Source organism: Salmo salar, chromosome ssa09, assembly GCF_905237065.1.
Source record: "Salmo salar chromosome ssa09, Ssal_v3.1, whole genome shotgun sequence".
NCBI lineage: Eukaryota > Metazoa > Chordata > Actinopteri > Salmoniformes > Salmonidae > Salmo > Salmo salar.
This window is the reverse complement of record NC_059450.1, coordinates 27,930,443-27,947,152: the sequence shown is the minus strand read 5'-3', so window position 1 is coordinate 27,947,152 and position 16,710 is coordinate 27,930,443. Positions and strand designations below refer to the sequence as shown.

The 16,710-nt window shown below is 44.1% G+C and overlaps 1 pseudogene; it reads right to left on the bottom strand.

Moving 5' to 3' along the window:
• Positions 1-215: 215 nt before the first annotated feature.
• The window catches only part of LOC106611103 (CDAN1-interacting nuclease 1-like), a 51,114-nt pseudogene continuing 34,619 nt past the window's right edge, over positions 216-16,710 (bottom strand).

The window sequence follows — 16,710 nt, the reverse complement described above, 5'->3', positions numbered from 1 at the left end:
ACCAACCCTCAGTCCTTCCTCCACTCCACTCAAAGACTGCTTTCTTTCTATCCTCTTCTACTTCTTTCATCAACATCAATACAATTTACAGCAAAGTGAATAAATCAAAGCCGACACGCAAATATAGCCACTGTAGATATGGCTCATGTATAGCCTATCAGCGTCACCCTGAAGAAGTTCATGGTCCTAAACGATGCCTACAGACACACAGCGTATCACGTCGCACACGGAGGAACCCCAAATATGTGCTTAGGATTTATTTGAAGCCATGGGTACACCTCAAGCACACTGTTTTTACAAATGGGCACATGAGTTAAAATGCAATACCTCACTTAGTAAGAATCCTCAGTCAACACCTTCCAACGTTCCAACATAGTATCCCCATCCCAGATATTTGGGTTTCCACCAACTGGCAGTCACTTTTAACGGGAAGTGACTTGTGTTACCAGAAGGGCTTAAACCGATACTCCATGCTGCTCATTTAAGGTCGTCACAGAATTTGGGATATTTGAGTGGCTTGCCGAGCGTTGGTAAGCCTAATGTTGAGGCGCATGCGATCTCCGGTCACGTCAGGAATCATTTTTGGAGGGCGATCAGCATCCCTCTGAAGTTCTCTCTCTCCCAAAGTTAAGGACTGCCTCTGCTTGTCCCACACTGCCAGTGAGTCATTCTACCCCCCTTTCAGTTTCAACCACTAGGCCTGGATGTGCTAGTTGTCCAGATTCCCTTCAAACACACACTGAAGCCCTTATCCTGTCAGTCAGAATTCCACCACACTGCCAATAAAAAAATCTTGCTTTTCCCATGATTCATTTTTGTTCTTTGAATCATAAACTTTGATTACTGTTACCGAACAAAAAATATGAAAAACAATGTGCTTAACATATCGGTTTCCACTTGAGGCCTGCGCAGAGAGAACCGATTCCCCTTGATGTTACTCGACCCATCTCCAAAACATGCGTTTAATCTGGGCCTGGCCAGTCTGAACTTTTATATATTTCCACCCGTCGGTGGATGTCTTCGTGGTGGGGAGAGGCTGAGCAGGCAGGGAGACTCCCATGGAAGAGAAAGATGATGCCTGGGGCAGATACAGGCCAGGGCTCCCTCACCATAAATAACCAAGACCTCTGAGAAAGTTGGTTTAGTTTTCTGAACGTCTGCTCTACTGGAAGGATCGAACTTATAGCTCTGGCATTTCATTTCATAAAAAGTGTAATAATTTCAGTATATAATACACAGCTAATGCAGAGGTGTTTACAGACCACTTTTACAAAAAAGTCCCTGAACCTCCACTCTATAGTTTTATAGATCACCAGTGTCAATGGATTGTATTTATAAACTGGATTGTATTGATATAGAGGCTTGTAATTACTCCACTCCAGACCATCCTTATTTGGAGAGCCGTTTCACTGCCCCATTGTTGTGACAAGAACAATGAATCTAAAAAGAGACAGCAGACAAGAGGAGGACAAGGAAAACACAAAATAAAGACGTCAACTTTCACAAAATCATCCGATGGAACCTTTTTCTAAATTTGCACTCACATCACGGAAATCTCTCCAGCTGACGCATGGGTTGACCCAGAACCTTTGAAGTGGGTTTAAAAAAAATCCCTATTTGGTTTAGCATTGTGTGCAGAAAATAATTTATAAGGGTTGACCCCGGCTCCTCTATGTAAGACAGCCATCTTAGAAAACAATGGCAGGAAGGCTTGAAACCTGAGAGGAACTGAATCTGCTGTTGACACATTTTTTCTTTCTTTATTCGCCACTCACTGAAATGTTCCCCCCTCTGTTCAGAAAAACCTTGTTTTTGTCTCTGAGAGGAGCCATAAAGTGATGTCTAAGCATTCCACGGCCCCAGCCATAAGGCAGTGTTTAACTGGACATTGGGGACAGTTGTTTTGTACCGGGGCTTGAGGTTGGAGCAGGGGGCTTGGTGCAGAGAGCCTGACTGACCCAGCCACGATCCCCTGGTCTCCTCATGGTGGGACCCAGGCCTAAATGGGAGCCAGCTAAAGGTTTAAGGGTAACACATGATGCAACACTTTACTGTTATCCCCCCCCCCCCTCACTCTTTCTTGTGCACACACACATATATCCCCCCAGTATGAGGGAAGTACAGGATTCTGACAAAACAGTCACCAGTAAAGTCAGTCAGGCTGAGGACCAGGTCAGGACTGGTCTGGGCATGATTAGGAGAGCAGAGAGAGAATACATTTTTTGATCTCACTCATATCCCACGGTGACCCTTCACTCAGAGGCCTGCTCCTCTCGATCTTTCAGCAGGACTGGACTTTAAGCAGTGTCAGTGGAGCTGAATCCTCAAACCTTGCACTGGCTGGTGAATTGGTGGCCATATGTATCACGTGCCTTGGTTTGATCTGCGTTCTTTGCACTGTGAAATTATATTTTAATGGGGAAATACTATGGCAAATTAAATAAAGAATACATTTAAAGGTTGTTTTATGAATGTATTTTGGGTTCAAGACTTCAAAAATAACTTTTACTCCAAGATGCTTCACGTACTGTACTGTATGCATTACTATTTTGGGTAAATGCACCCCACTCGCCACCCCCTTTTCTGTCTTCATACTCTTTTTCAGAGACGAGAAGGACCCCTTATTGGTAGTGAATATATATGCCTCTAAAAACATAATTCAACTTTACGCTGCTATCTCCACTGCTCCTGGCTCAGCTGTGTTTCTTCCATGAGGAGCTGTAAATAAAAGGATCTCTCTCAGGCTGGAAAGATGAGCAAAAGACAACGACACCTGGAGAGACTCAGCCACTCCATTGACATCAGGTGTCTGCATGTACCTAGACGTCTACACGGTTTGGTGCTGTTGCTCCAAGACCATTCTATCCCCTACAGGACATTCTGCACATGGAAGTGTGCTTTGTGTGAGTACCTGTTCTTAAACTTGGATAATATTTCATAATTCTAAATGTGTACAATCAGTGCATTCCATATGTTTTAGAATGACAAACAACAGGACTGAACATATAGTCCATAAGAGATTCAAATACACATGTTCACATTTATAAACCTGTTTGAGCGGGACAACACTCCTCCTATCAACGTGACATATCATAACATAAAGACAACATTTTCAAAACAAGAGGACAAGAGGTCAGAGAAAAGTCCCAAACCAATCAGAAGTGATCTGTTTGCCTCCTGCAGGGTGACTGTTTGCCCCCATTTTCCCCAAAACCCACCTCCCTTATCTGCCTATGGAGAGCAAAGGAGTGAGTGACGAGGGCCAGGGATCACTGTTTGGTAAGGGCATGTCCAGCCCTGGCCTAACTCTGTTCCTGTTCTCTTCCAGGGGCCTCTGGGGCCACGGTTGGGGCCACAGGCTGACCAGCACTAGGACAGACCTCCCAGCCTTGTTTTCGCACTGAGGTATGAGCCTGACTCTGGGCTGGCTGACGGAGAGAGAGAAAGGGGGAGGGGATGAGGGAGGTTCATCTGGAGTTCAGGGCAGATGTTTGCCAGTAGTCTCGCGCCGCAGGAAAGCTAAATTGCTTCCGGATCCACGTATTCACTTCTGCACTGCTCTGGGATACCCTTCCTTTCCCCCACCTCTCCCCCTGCCCTCTCCCCTCCCTCCCCTTGCTCAGGTCAGTGTCAGCCGGTCAGTCAGTCAGTTGTGACTGTGCTGGTCCCGTGGCAGAGGGTCACGATGTCAGAGGGGAAGCAGTCTTTGAGCAGAATGCCTCTGTCTTTCTGGGTGTCCAGCTCTTCAATGAAACCATGCCAGTAGATGACCAGTCCTGGACCAAACCTATGGAGGGGGAGAAGACAGAAATACATTAATGTTCATGTTATCAAAGCAAGGCAATCATCAACAGAACAGTGACATCATAGTGAGATACTAAAGTAGCTTTCAGATAGTTTTCCATCCAAATCCCATATGCTTATGGCTGTTTACTTTGGATTTGGGGAGCATGACATTTGCAGCAGAGACAGTGAATTAGAGAGTGAGAGATATAAAGGAGGAGATAAGCTCTCTGAGATGTACTCCTTTGATCCCTGTCCAGGAAACTTGTGCTGAATCAAACAAAAAGCTGCCGGTGCGATAAGATCCCACTGACACAGTGATATACACACCGGATCACCTTACAATGGCACTGAAATAACAATAATCATAGTAGGAACAAAGCCCCAGGCAGCCCCAGAAACCTATCTATCATGGGAAGGGTCCTGTACAGTGCACAGTGCCCAGCGAGAGTTCACAGGCGGCAGGTAGCCTAGCGGTTAGAGTGATGGGCCAGTAACAGAAAGGTTGCTAGTTTGAATCCCTGATCCGACAAGGAGAGAAATCTGTCGACGTGCTCCAGGGTGTCTCAGCGAGAGTGGGATATGCAAAAATGACATTTCCAATTCACACCTGCATGTTAAAACACACTTGTACACGTGTGAAATAGGACAAATATAAGAACACACAAAATTATTATTACAAACTAAACTGCACCACTAAAGCTAGCTAAGCTAGACCAGCTGTTTCATTTCCATGCTTGACTCCCCAGGTCCTGACAGAAAGACAGAAAGACACTTTGCCTTGGCTCACAGTGCTTCACTTCCCAGGCCCCGACAGACAGACAGACAGACAGACAGAGACTTTGCCTTGACTCACAGTGCTTCACTCCCCAGGTCCAGACAGACAGACAGACAGACAGACAGACACTTTGCCTTGGCTCACAGTGCTTCACTCCTCAGGTCCAGACAGACAGATAGACACTTTGCCTTGGCTCACAGTGCTTCACTCCCCAGGTCCCGACAGGCAGACAGACAGCCAGACACTTTTCCTTGGCTCACAGTGCTTCACTCCCCAGGTCCCGACAGGCAGACAGACAGCCAGACACTTTTCCTTGGCTCACAGTGCTTCACTCCCCAGGTCCCGACAGGCAGACAGACAGCCAGATACTTTGCCTTGGCTCACAGTGCTTCACTCCCAAGGTCCCGACAGACAGACAGACAGCCTGACACTTTGCCTTGGCTCACAGTGCTTCACTCCCCAGGTCCCGACAGACAGACAGACAGACAGACAGACAGACAGACAGACAGACAGACAGACAGACAGACAGACAGACACTTTGCCTTGGCTCACAGTGCTTCACTCCCCAGGTCCAGACAGACAGACAGACAGACACTTTGCCTTGGCTCACAGTCCCGACAGACAGATACTTTGCCTTGGCTCACAGTGCTTCACTCCCAAGGTCCCGACAGACAGACAGACAGCCTGACACTTTGCCTTGGCTCACAGTGCTTCACTCCCCAGGTCCCGACAGGCAGACAGACAGCCAGACACTTTTCTTGGCTCACAGTGCTTCACTCCCCAGGTCCTGACAGACAGACAGACAGCTAGACACTTTGCCTTGGCTCGCAGTGCTTCACTCTCCAGGTCCCGACAGGCAGACAGACAGCCAGATACTTTGCCTTGGCTCACAGTTATTCACTCCCAAGGTCCTGACAGACAGCCTGACACTTTGCCTTGGCAGACAGACAGACAGACAGACAGACAGACAGACAGACAGACAGACAGACAGACAGACAGACAGACAGACAGACAGACAGACAGACAGACAGACAGACAGACAGACAGACAGACAGAGACTTTGCCTTGACTCACAGTGCTTCACTCCCCAGGTCCCGACAGACAGACAGACACTTTGCCTTGGCTCACAGTGCTTCACTCCCCAGGTCCCGACAGACAGACAGACAGACAGACAGACAGACAGACAGACAGACAGACAGACAGACAGACAGACAGACAGACAGACAGACAGACAGACACTTTGCCTTGGCTCACAGTGCTTCACTCCCCAGGTCCAGACAGACAGACAGACAGCCACTTTGCCTTGGCTCACAGTCCCGACAGACAGATACTTTGCCTTGGCTCACAGTGCTTCACTCCCAAGGTCCCGACAGACAGACAGACAGCCTGACACTTTGCCTTGGCTCACAGTGCTTCACTACCCAGGTCCCGACAGGCAGACAGACAGCCAGACACTTTTCTTGGCTCACTGTGCTTCACTCCCCAGGTCCTGACAGACAGACAGACAGCTAGACACTTTGCCTTGACTCACAGTGCTTCACTCCCCAGGTCCCGACAGACAGACAGACACTTTGCCTTGGCTCACAGTGCTTCACTCCCAAGGTCCGGACAGACAGACAGACAGACAGACAGACAGACAGACAGACAGACAGACAGACAGACAGACAGACAGACAGACAGACAGACAGACACTTTGCCTTGGCTCACAGTGTTGTTCTAAAGCAATATGAATAATAACGACTCGCCAAGCTGCCTAAGAAAAGTTAAGAAGTTCAGACAACATTCAAATGTAAGGTCTCTCTCTCTCTCTCTCTCTCTCTCTCTCTCTCTCTCTCTCTCTCTCTCTCTCTCTCTCTCTCTCTCTCTCATATATATATATATATATATAGACTCCATCATATATCCTGAGCCCCATTAAAATGGCAGTTTTGCTGGAGAAGCACAGCGTTATTTCACTGCTTCTCCCTGACATGTGATAAATCATCTTTCAAGCTATTTATTACACCCCAAAGATCCGCCAGTAGCCCCCTCTGTGTAGCACAGATCATACCTATTCTTTGAACTCTAGCTGCCGTGCATAAAGTCATGTCACAGTTGAATTTCTGGGCTCGGGAGAGGAGCCCCCTTCGTGCACAAAAACAGATTGGGAGCGAACAGTGAAGTAAGGCTGTCTGGTTCCCGACACTCTATCCTCAGACAGTAAAGGGTGTTTTGGGGTCTCTGAAGACGTCTCTGAAGAGCCAGACAGGAAGCTGCACACAGGGGCTGCAGAGTGAGAACCAGGAAGTTCATAAAACCTTCATAAACTTGGAAGATTCCACGATCAATCACTAATCACAGCCTATTAGAAGTAACGACCACAACCAACACCGGTACATTAGAAGGATAGGAACATTCATGCTAAGTATAGTAGAGACTATAAGTTATGTCTGTGGTGATACTGTATGGGTTTGATCTTGGGGTTCTCTGGAGTGTTTGTGTGTGTTTTACATGTTATGTGTGTGGTGATCAGAGTTGGGATTACCGTAAATTCCGGACTATAAGCCGCAACTTTTTCCCAGGCTTTGAACATCGCGGCTTAAACAATGACGCGGCTAATATATGGATTTTTCCCGCATTCAATTTTGTTTTTCTCCAAAAAAACACATTCTGTGACGTGCTCAGTTTTTTGCCGGCATGAAGCTTTCATTAGACCAATGAAATTGCCAAACGGATTAAGGTCAAACAACTTTTTTGTTTACTGTTTAGATTAAATCGAGCGCTCTCAAACTTCCCATCATTCTGATTACGGTAGTCATTTTGTCACCCTCATCATGGCAAAGACACGGAGAAATGCATATGATGCAGCTTTCAAGTTGAAGGCGATTGATCTGGCTATTGGAAAAGGAAATAGAGCTGCTGCACGGGAGCTTGGTCTTAATGAGTCGATGATAAGACGTTGGAAACAGCAGCGTGAGGAATTGACTCAGTGCAAAAAGACAACTAAAGCTTACTGCTAATTTTTTATTTTTTGTTACAAGCCGTGTTTCGTTAAAGCCTATTTATTTTTGTTACAAGCCGTGTTTCGTTAAAGCCTGTGTAAAGTTAATTTGTTTCAATGTACCGGTAGGCACCTGCGGCTTATAGACATGTGCGGCTTATTTATGTTCAAAATAATATATATTTTTTAAATTCAGGCTTATATTCAGGTGCGCTTAATAGTCCGGAAATTACGGTAGTTACTTGGAAAAGTAATAATCCTTGTTACATTTAACAAAAGTAACATGTTACTTTACAATACTACTTTGTGTGTAAAGTAACGCGTTATATTTAAGCAATAAACCAGAGGGAGTGTGGTATATGGCCAATATACTACGGCTAAGTTCTTAGGATACAGCCCTTAGCCGTGTTATATTGACCATATACCACAAACCCCTGAGGTACCTTACTGCTATTATAAACTGGTTACCAACGTAATTAGAAGAGTAAAAATACAGTTTTTGTCATACCCGTGGTATACGGTGGTATAAATCTCACCATTTGTTTGACTGTTGGAGGGAGCAAGGCGAGCCACACCCGCTCTACCAAAGACAGGCTACTTACTAACTCAGGTTGGATCACTAGTTCCTCCTTTCATCTGTGGGGGTTCTTTCCTGTGCTCGTCTACACGTGCTGCACTATATATATGAGCTGCTTAATTAGCCATATATACAGTAAGCCAGACTTTTCATTCAAAATCTTTCTCTCGAGCCGCAAGTTCTGGTTATAGACCGCACGTACACGGACCCATAAATATGTATAGAGGGCACACTTGCCACTAGACGGGAAAGCCCTCTATATGGGCTTTGCTATCTCAGAAGCGATCAATGGCAAAGATCAGAGGTGCGCCCTCTATACATTTCTATGGACAGCAGCTGTCATGACATTTCTTCGAACAGCCTTTCTCCGCTCGCTTAAGAACTAAATGAGGAAACAAGTTGAAATCGGATCATGGAAACACGCACCCGGTAGAGACATGATTCTGAAAGTAAAGCGTTGTTTGACTAAGTAAATATTACCCAACATTCCTTCTGTACCACGTTAACCCCAATACTGGTGGTGATACTGTATAGGTGTGATTATGAATCTTCTTGTTGACCTTTGACATGTGCATGACAACAAGGCATCTTGACGATGTAAATAACCACAACCTGCAGCGGTAGTCAGGTGTCATGACTTCAGCCTTCAGCTACATGTTCAAGGAATGCATGTATGATGTATCCCACCTGACATGTACAGTACAGTACACACACATACAGTACACACACACATACAGTACACACATACAGTACACACATACAGTACACACACATACAGTACACACATACAGTACACACACATACATGTACACACACATACAGTACACACACATACATGTACACACACATACATGTACACACATATACAGTACATACAGTACACACACATACAGTACACACACATACAGTACACACACATACAGTACATACAGTACACACACATACAGTACACACACATACAGTACACACACATACAGTACATACAGTACACACACATACAGTACACACACATACAGTACACACACACACCCTCCCTCTTCCTGTACCAGCCCCTAAAATCAGTACATACTCCTGCACCACCGTCCTGCATTCCCTGTTTTACAGTGTGTGATTTACGGCCTTGTATCTGTGAGCGAACAAATTGAGAAAGACCACAGATGCACACTGCAAGTTCACCGCAAAGTCACATACACAGGCCTCCATTTCCCTCTCATATCTCAACCAGCCACTGTACGGGCCACAACTCTTTTTATGGAAATGTTATGGAAACAAAACCTAAACATTTACATTAGATGACTTTGGAAAAGGGGTTATGCTCCTCTTTCCTGTACAATATGTATTCCTTGCTTGGGAAGGGGGTGGGGTGAGGGAGGAGACGGGGAACGGTTGGTAGAGGCAACCTTCTGAAAAGGTTAAAACTGTACATCAACAGATAAGGTGTACAGCGGCGAACGATACATCAAGGCCCTGGCTTGTCAGGGGAGGCCAGGCACAAATTGAAACAAGCTAAATTATAAACACAGGGGAAGTAGTGTCACCATACTGTAAAGAAAATAAATGGGCTTTGAATCCTACTCTGAATAAATAAGAGTCAATAATAGTGGGGGACCAGTAAAATCACAGAGCAAGGCCTAGTCCTAGCACATTAACACTGGTGCTGACAGAGGATAGGTGGTGAGGTAAGCAAAGGGTCAAGGGTCGTAAGGTGGGGTTGAAGTTAAGCAAGTAAGGTTGGATAGCACAAAGGGATCCAAATATTTTCATTGGACCAAATCAAAAGAAACAGAAAACTGTTGTAAACGTATAAACCATAAAAACTTCCTCTAAAAGGAGTCTGGTGATGAATTAGAAACCAATTTGAGCCTCTAGTTTTTCTGTAATTGTGGCTTATTATGTGGGCTGGTTCTCTCCTTAACCTAGCGGGTGCGTATTATACTCCGCTCAAGGGAAAGTCTGCCATCTTCCAATAAACCCCTACTGCCTAACGAGTTTGTGAAATTGTTTGTGAAATGTAGCTAATTTCAGCAAGTGGACGAGTCGGAAAAGGCGAAGATTGAGGCTGCCAGGCGCGCTGTCTGTCATTAGTGCTAACGGTTCTCTCTTAAAGCAGGTGCCATGCTGCTTAGAACGACAGCTTAATGAGAGCACGGCACTCAGGAACAAAAAAGACCAAAATGGAGGTGTACAGAGTACTATTAGCACTGCCTGCCACACACAGTTACACACACAGTTACACACACAGTTACACACACAGGCACATGCACACAGGCACATATAATAGCACGGACACATAACACACATGAATACTAACACACACACAATCGTAGCATAATTAAAATACAAATTGTAGTCCTACACAGTGTCAGTTTCAGCCTCTCCTCAGTAGCTCTAATAGAAAGTTAAAGAAATCTGTCTTTTATTTCTCAGTTCTCATCAGCACAGTGAGCACACACTCTGTGAATGTCCCTGGATGTCAGAGAGCAAGGCCTATATTTCAGCATTTAACATTCCAAAAGAAAAAAAGGTCAAGGTTCATTTGATGTGTCAAGAACAGTGAGACGGTGCTCTGAAAAATCTGGACAAGAAAACAACATTTATTCAACACTATTTTATTTATAAATTACTGCTGCAGTGTAAATGAAATGGAGACAAAATTACCCCTGACGTTACCACACCTTTACCTAATTCTACATCAAAATCGAAACCTATTCAACAAATGGCCCTGCAATGATTCTCTCCATAAAGACGTCTTTGTTCGCAGGTCCATACGTCGGGTCGCAAGGTAAACTGGTAAAGACACAGGGATTATTTTATTTTTCTCTTTCCCCTGAAATACAGGTCTAGAACCTGCTCAACCACTTCAGAGAAAGAGTGAGAGACTAACTAAGGCAAAGACAGAGAGAACAGGGGGGACAGAGGTAGAGAGAGAGAGAGAGAGAATGAGAAAGAAAGGTAGAGAGAGGTAGAGGTTGCAATAGAGAGATGGCCAGCCAGGTCCTAGCTGTCACAGCCATGGTCAGTTGTTGCTGTGGGTGGCTGATTAATAGCTGTTTATTTATAGGGCTTGAACTGGGTTGCAGGAGGTGGTGGGGGAGGGGGGGGCACTCAAGGCCTGCAAGCGAGCCGATACGGCCTGCATCTGTCTGTACATACTGCCTGCATATTTCAATGGCCCAGTTTGGAAGCCTGCCTGCGTCAGCCAGCCCGATGATAAGCACAGTACTGATAAAAAAGGCCCTTCCGCCAGCCTATCCACAGGACATTTAGGGCTGATTCTGCCAATTGAGGTGGCCTCCAACAAAGCAGGCGGTAAATAAAAAGCCCCCCCCCCCCACGTCCTGCTGCCCGACTGTTCATAAATAACACAAGGTGAACAGAACAGTCAGCCAACCACCAGCCTGGTTATTAACATCACTGCAACTAAGAATAGAACATAACACAACACAAATCACCTCTTCTCTCCTCCTCCTCCCTCCTTTATGCTGCTGGAAACGTTCAATTCCACCCAGGTATATAAAATACAAGGTGGCCATAGCCAACGATCAGCCTCCAAATGAACCCCACGAACTTATGCAAGCACCGCAATTAAGGCGGAATAGAGGGTAATAAAGTATAAAACATCTTCCGCCAGGTGTAACTCTCCTAGATGTTTTTATGCCTCTCTCTCCCTTGGTGTCGATGGGGTTTGGAAATGGGACGTGACACGGGTGTGGATCTTTTTCTTCTATGGCTGTTGGTGGTGGAGAGGGGGATGGAGGGATGAAAGGGTCATTTATGCCCACCGGCGCAGGATGCCAAAAGGAGCGACGGAGATTAGAGGGGATTATGGAGTTTTATCAGGAAACCACACAAACCTCTGACCCCTGCCCTGGGCCCTCTGACCCTGCCTGTCATTGGTCAAAGCTCTGCTCATGCTCTATAGCAGGGGTCTCCAACCTTTTCTAGCATTGAGATCTACGTAAAAAAAAAAAAGACATGACGTGATTTGACTATTTTTTTTCTAGCTTTCAAACAGGCCCATTCTTCTCTTCTCCCTTGTAACTCTCCCCGGGTCCTTAGTGTACCAGAGAAAGTAGAGCACCATGATCTGTCAATATACCTGGTCAAATAATGACTACTAAACAACTCTATGGGGGAACCCTATAAAATCTATCTTTTTCCAAAATGATGCTTTACATTTTCCAAATTATGTTCTCAGTTCTCTTTTTTCCTCCTTGTATATATTTTTCGTTTTTCACTCTGAAAATTACAATTGTTCATAGACAAACAACGAAATTCGATGTTCTGAGTCCATGTCAATGGTTAAATTACAACAGAGACAATTTCTTTAGGTGTGGAGGAAAACTAACAAATAGCTTTTTGAGTGCAATTCTCCTTTAATTGTGCATCTAGCCCTTTAACTTCTTTAGCATACTGGTTATTGTTCGGAATTACGGATGACTGACGTGCCCAAAGTAAACTGCCTGTTACTCAGGCCCAGAAGCTAGGATATGCATATAATTGGTAGCATTGAATAGAAAACACTCTGAAGGTTCTAAAACTGTTAACAATAATGTCTGTGAGTATAACAGAACTGATATGGCAGGCAGAAACCCAAGGAAAATCCATCTGGATTTTTTTTGGTTTGAGGTCACAGGCCATTTCAATGCTAGCCTATGGGATATAGAAATAGATAGGACCCAGATTGCAGTTCCTATGGCTTCCACTAGATGTCAAAATGAGCAAGTAGTTTTTCCAAGGTGTCTCTAATTAGAAAAGCAGTCTTGTTAGCGCGTGAATGAGGTGCACGCTCTTCGTTATTTATCTACCCTATTGAACATACTATTCTCCGTCTTAAATATGATCATTTATTTAGATATTAGAGTACCTGAGGATTAACCTGTTTAGGATAGGGGGCAGTATTTTCACGGCCGGATAAAAAACGTACCCGATTTAATCTGGTTATTAATCCTGTCCAGAAATTAGAATATGCATATAATTATTTTATTTGGATATAAAACACCCTAAAGTTTCTAAAACTGTTTGAATGGTGTCTGTGAGTATAACAGAACTCATATGGCAGGCCAAAACCTGAGAAGATTCCATACAGGAAGCGCCCTCTCTGACCATTTCTTGTCCTTCTATAGCCTCTTTATGGAAAATAGAGGATCTCTGCTGTAACGTGACATTTTCTAAGGCTCCCATAGGCTCTCAGAAGGCGCCAGAATGGGGAATGATGACTCTGCGGTCCCTGGGCGAAAAACAGTAGCGCATTTGGAAAGTGGTCGATCTGAGAACAATGACACGGGTGCGCGCGTGCATGTGAAGAGTCCATTTTACATTTTCAGTGTTTGAACGAAAACAAGGTCTCCCGGTCGGAATATTATCGCTATTTTACGAGAAAATCGCATAAAAATTGATTTTAAACAGCGTTTGACATGCTTCGAAGTACGGTAATGGAATATTTTGAATTTTTTTGTCACGATATGCGCCGGTGCATCACCCTTCAGATAGTGTCTTGAACGCAAGAACAAACGCAGCTATTTGGATATAGCTATGGATTATTTGGAACCAAAACAACATTGGGTGTTGAAGTAGAAGTCCTGGGAGTGCTTTCTGACGAAGAACAGCAAAGGTAATCCAATTTTTCTTATAGTAAATCTGAGTTTGGTGAGTGCCAAACTTGGTGGGTGTCAAAATAGCTAGCCATGATGGCCGGGCTATCTACTCAGAATATTGCAAAATGTGCTTTCACCGAAAAGCTATTTTAAAATCGGACACCGCGATTGCATAAAGGAGTTCTGTATCTATAATTCTTAAAATACTTGTTATGTTTTTTGTGAACGTTTATCGTGAGTAATTTAGTAAATTCACTGGAAGTTTTCGGTGGGTATGCTAGTTCTGAACGTCACATGCTAATGTAAAAAGCTGGTTTTTGATATAAATATGAACTTGATTGAACAAAACATGCATGTATTGTATAACATAATGTCCTAGGAGTGTCATCTGATGAAGATCATCAAAGGTTAGTGCTGCATTAGCTGTGGTTTTGGTTTTTGTGACATTATATGCTAGCTTGAAAAATGGGTGTGTGATTATTTCTGGCTGGGTACTCTCCTGACATAATCTAATGTTTTGCTTTCGTTGTAAAGCCTTTTTGAAATCGGACAATGTGGTTAGATAAAGGAGAGTCTTGTCTTTAAAATGGTGTAAAATAGTCATATGTTTGAAAAATTGAAGTTTTTGGATTTTTGAGGAGTTTGTAATTCGCGCCACGCTCTATCATTGGATATTGGCGAGGTGTTCCGCTAGCGGAACATCTAGATCTAAGAGGTTAATTAGAAACATCGTTTGACTTGTTTGAACAAACTTTACCGGTAACTTTTTGGATTCGTTTGTATGCATGTTGAACGAGTGGATTACTGAGATCATTGGCGCCAACTAAACAGACGTTTTTGGATATAAAGAAGGACTTTATCGAACAAAATGACCATTCATTGTGTAGCTGGGACCCTTGGGATTGCAAACAGAGGAAGATCTTCAAAGGTAAATGATTTATTGAATCGCTATTTGTGATTAATGTGACGCCTGTGCTGGTTGAAAAAGTATTTTGATGTGGTGTGCTGTCCTCAGATAATCGCATGGTATGCTTTCGCCGTAAAGCCTTTTTGAAATCTGACAACTCGGTTGGATTAACAAGAAGTTAAACTTTTAAATGATGTATGACACTTGTATTTTCATGAATAATTAATATTACGATTTTTGTATTTTGAATTTCGCGCTCTGCAATTTCACTGGATGTTGTCGTAGGTGTCCCACTAGCAGTTCATGCACACATTGTGCGTCTAGCGCGTGAGGAATGTGCCGTCAAATGTGTTGGTCTAGCAATGGTTATGTACTGCTGCTGCTCATTTCATGGCAAATATTAAATGATAGACATAAATGATGTACTTGCTCATGGTATACTTCTGCCAGGTAAGCCTACTTTGCAGTTAACATTTAATTGAGAAGGTTTTGGGGAAAGTGTTTGTCAACCCACCAGATGGTTATCACATCAACTGGCTACACGGAGTGATGGACAAATGCAGGAGTGATAGACAAAACATTTGCACAGACGGGCAATATTGCTGGAAATTAATTGGCAGATATGGTGTTAGGTTTGGCTTTTTAAGCCAATAGTGGCTAACCAGTGGCGGGATAATGTAAATGTTTCATTGATTAGATAATATCTGGGAGCCGGATACTTATAAGATTTGTTTATAACAGTTTGCGATGGAACACATGTCAAATTGCATATACTTTCGGAATAGTTTGGCAAGTTCCACATAAAGTAGGTGAGCTGCCAGCTACTGGTAGCACGCGCTAGACCTTTTGGAGACCCCTGCTCTATAGCCTCAAACACATGAAACATGGTTGACCCCAAAAAACAATCATGTCCCGTAAGCAAACAACCTCATTACCTTACCACGTTCCGACAGCCAGGATCCCACTTCTGACAGAAAAAACACTCAAGACCTCCTTTTATCCTTACACAAATCTAAACCCGCTATCTGCTTTAACTCTAGAACCCCTCCCTGTCCTCTCACACTCCCACTGCACTATCACCTTCCTAAAACTGTCATCTTCCCACCAGCCCATCACCATGTTGAACCCTAGGCCACTTATAGACCCCTACCACCCCTCACAACCCTATCACCTTCCTAAAAGAATCGCACTTCTGACACCAACTAGCTGCGTGTTCTAATATGATCACCTTCCACAACCCTAAAGCCTATCAAGCAGCTGTATTGATAACCTGCTTAATACACGGAGAGTACAGAGGCTCATCTTCAGTCCACTCTGGATGTTATAATTGTATCAAACTGCTAAAGCTCATTACCCTGCTCTGGTGTATTAATCACTTGGCCTCTATGGGTGAGAGTGGGACTAAGACATGTAATGACCAGCAGGCCAGGCATGTCTGTGATAACTGAGATGGAGGGCCAGATTTAGACTTCTCATCTAGTAAAGCTGGCACGGTGCTAGCTGGGGAGAAGTGGATGGAGGTGGAGCTCCTTCAGTGGATGATCGTAATGATGATGATTCTATGAGGTTTATTAATGGATACACAGGACCTGTCTGCCTATGGATGAGAGCCCTAATGACCACTGCATGAAATCATGTGCAAAACGAACGCATATTCCTATAGATGTGTTTTCTGCAGTATGGATGGTGCAGTGGAAAACCATACTATACTGTAGCTGTACTTTCCGACCGTTTGTGAGTTGTTTCAGGAAACTAGGCGTATGTCGCACGTCACTACTTCACAGGAGCAACATACATTTTTTTTATCAAAATGCGTTTTTTGGCAGAAATGCCTTCTGGAACATGTGAATTTTCATGTGCCTTAATAACAAACTTGTATTCCATCCATAAAAATAAATTAAATTGTTAAATTATGAGCCTAGTTGGTTTAGCCATGGAAAAATACAGGAACCTTCCAACTAGCCATGATTGGCTGAGATAGTGTATGGGCTGGACATGCCGGGAGATGAGTTTGGATTGGTCTGCCATGTAGCATGCTTCTGTCTAGAATGTGAGCTGTTCAGTATGTGTTGACAGTCCTTTCTATCG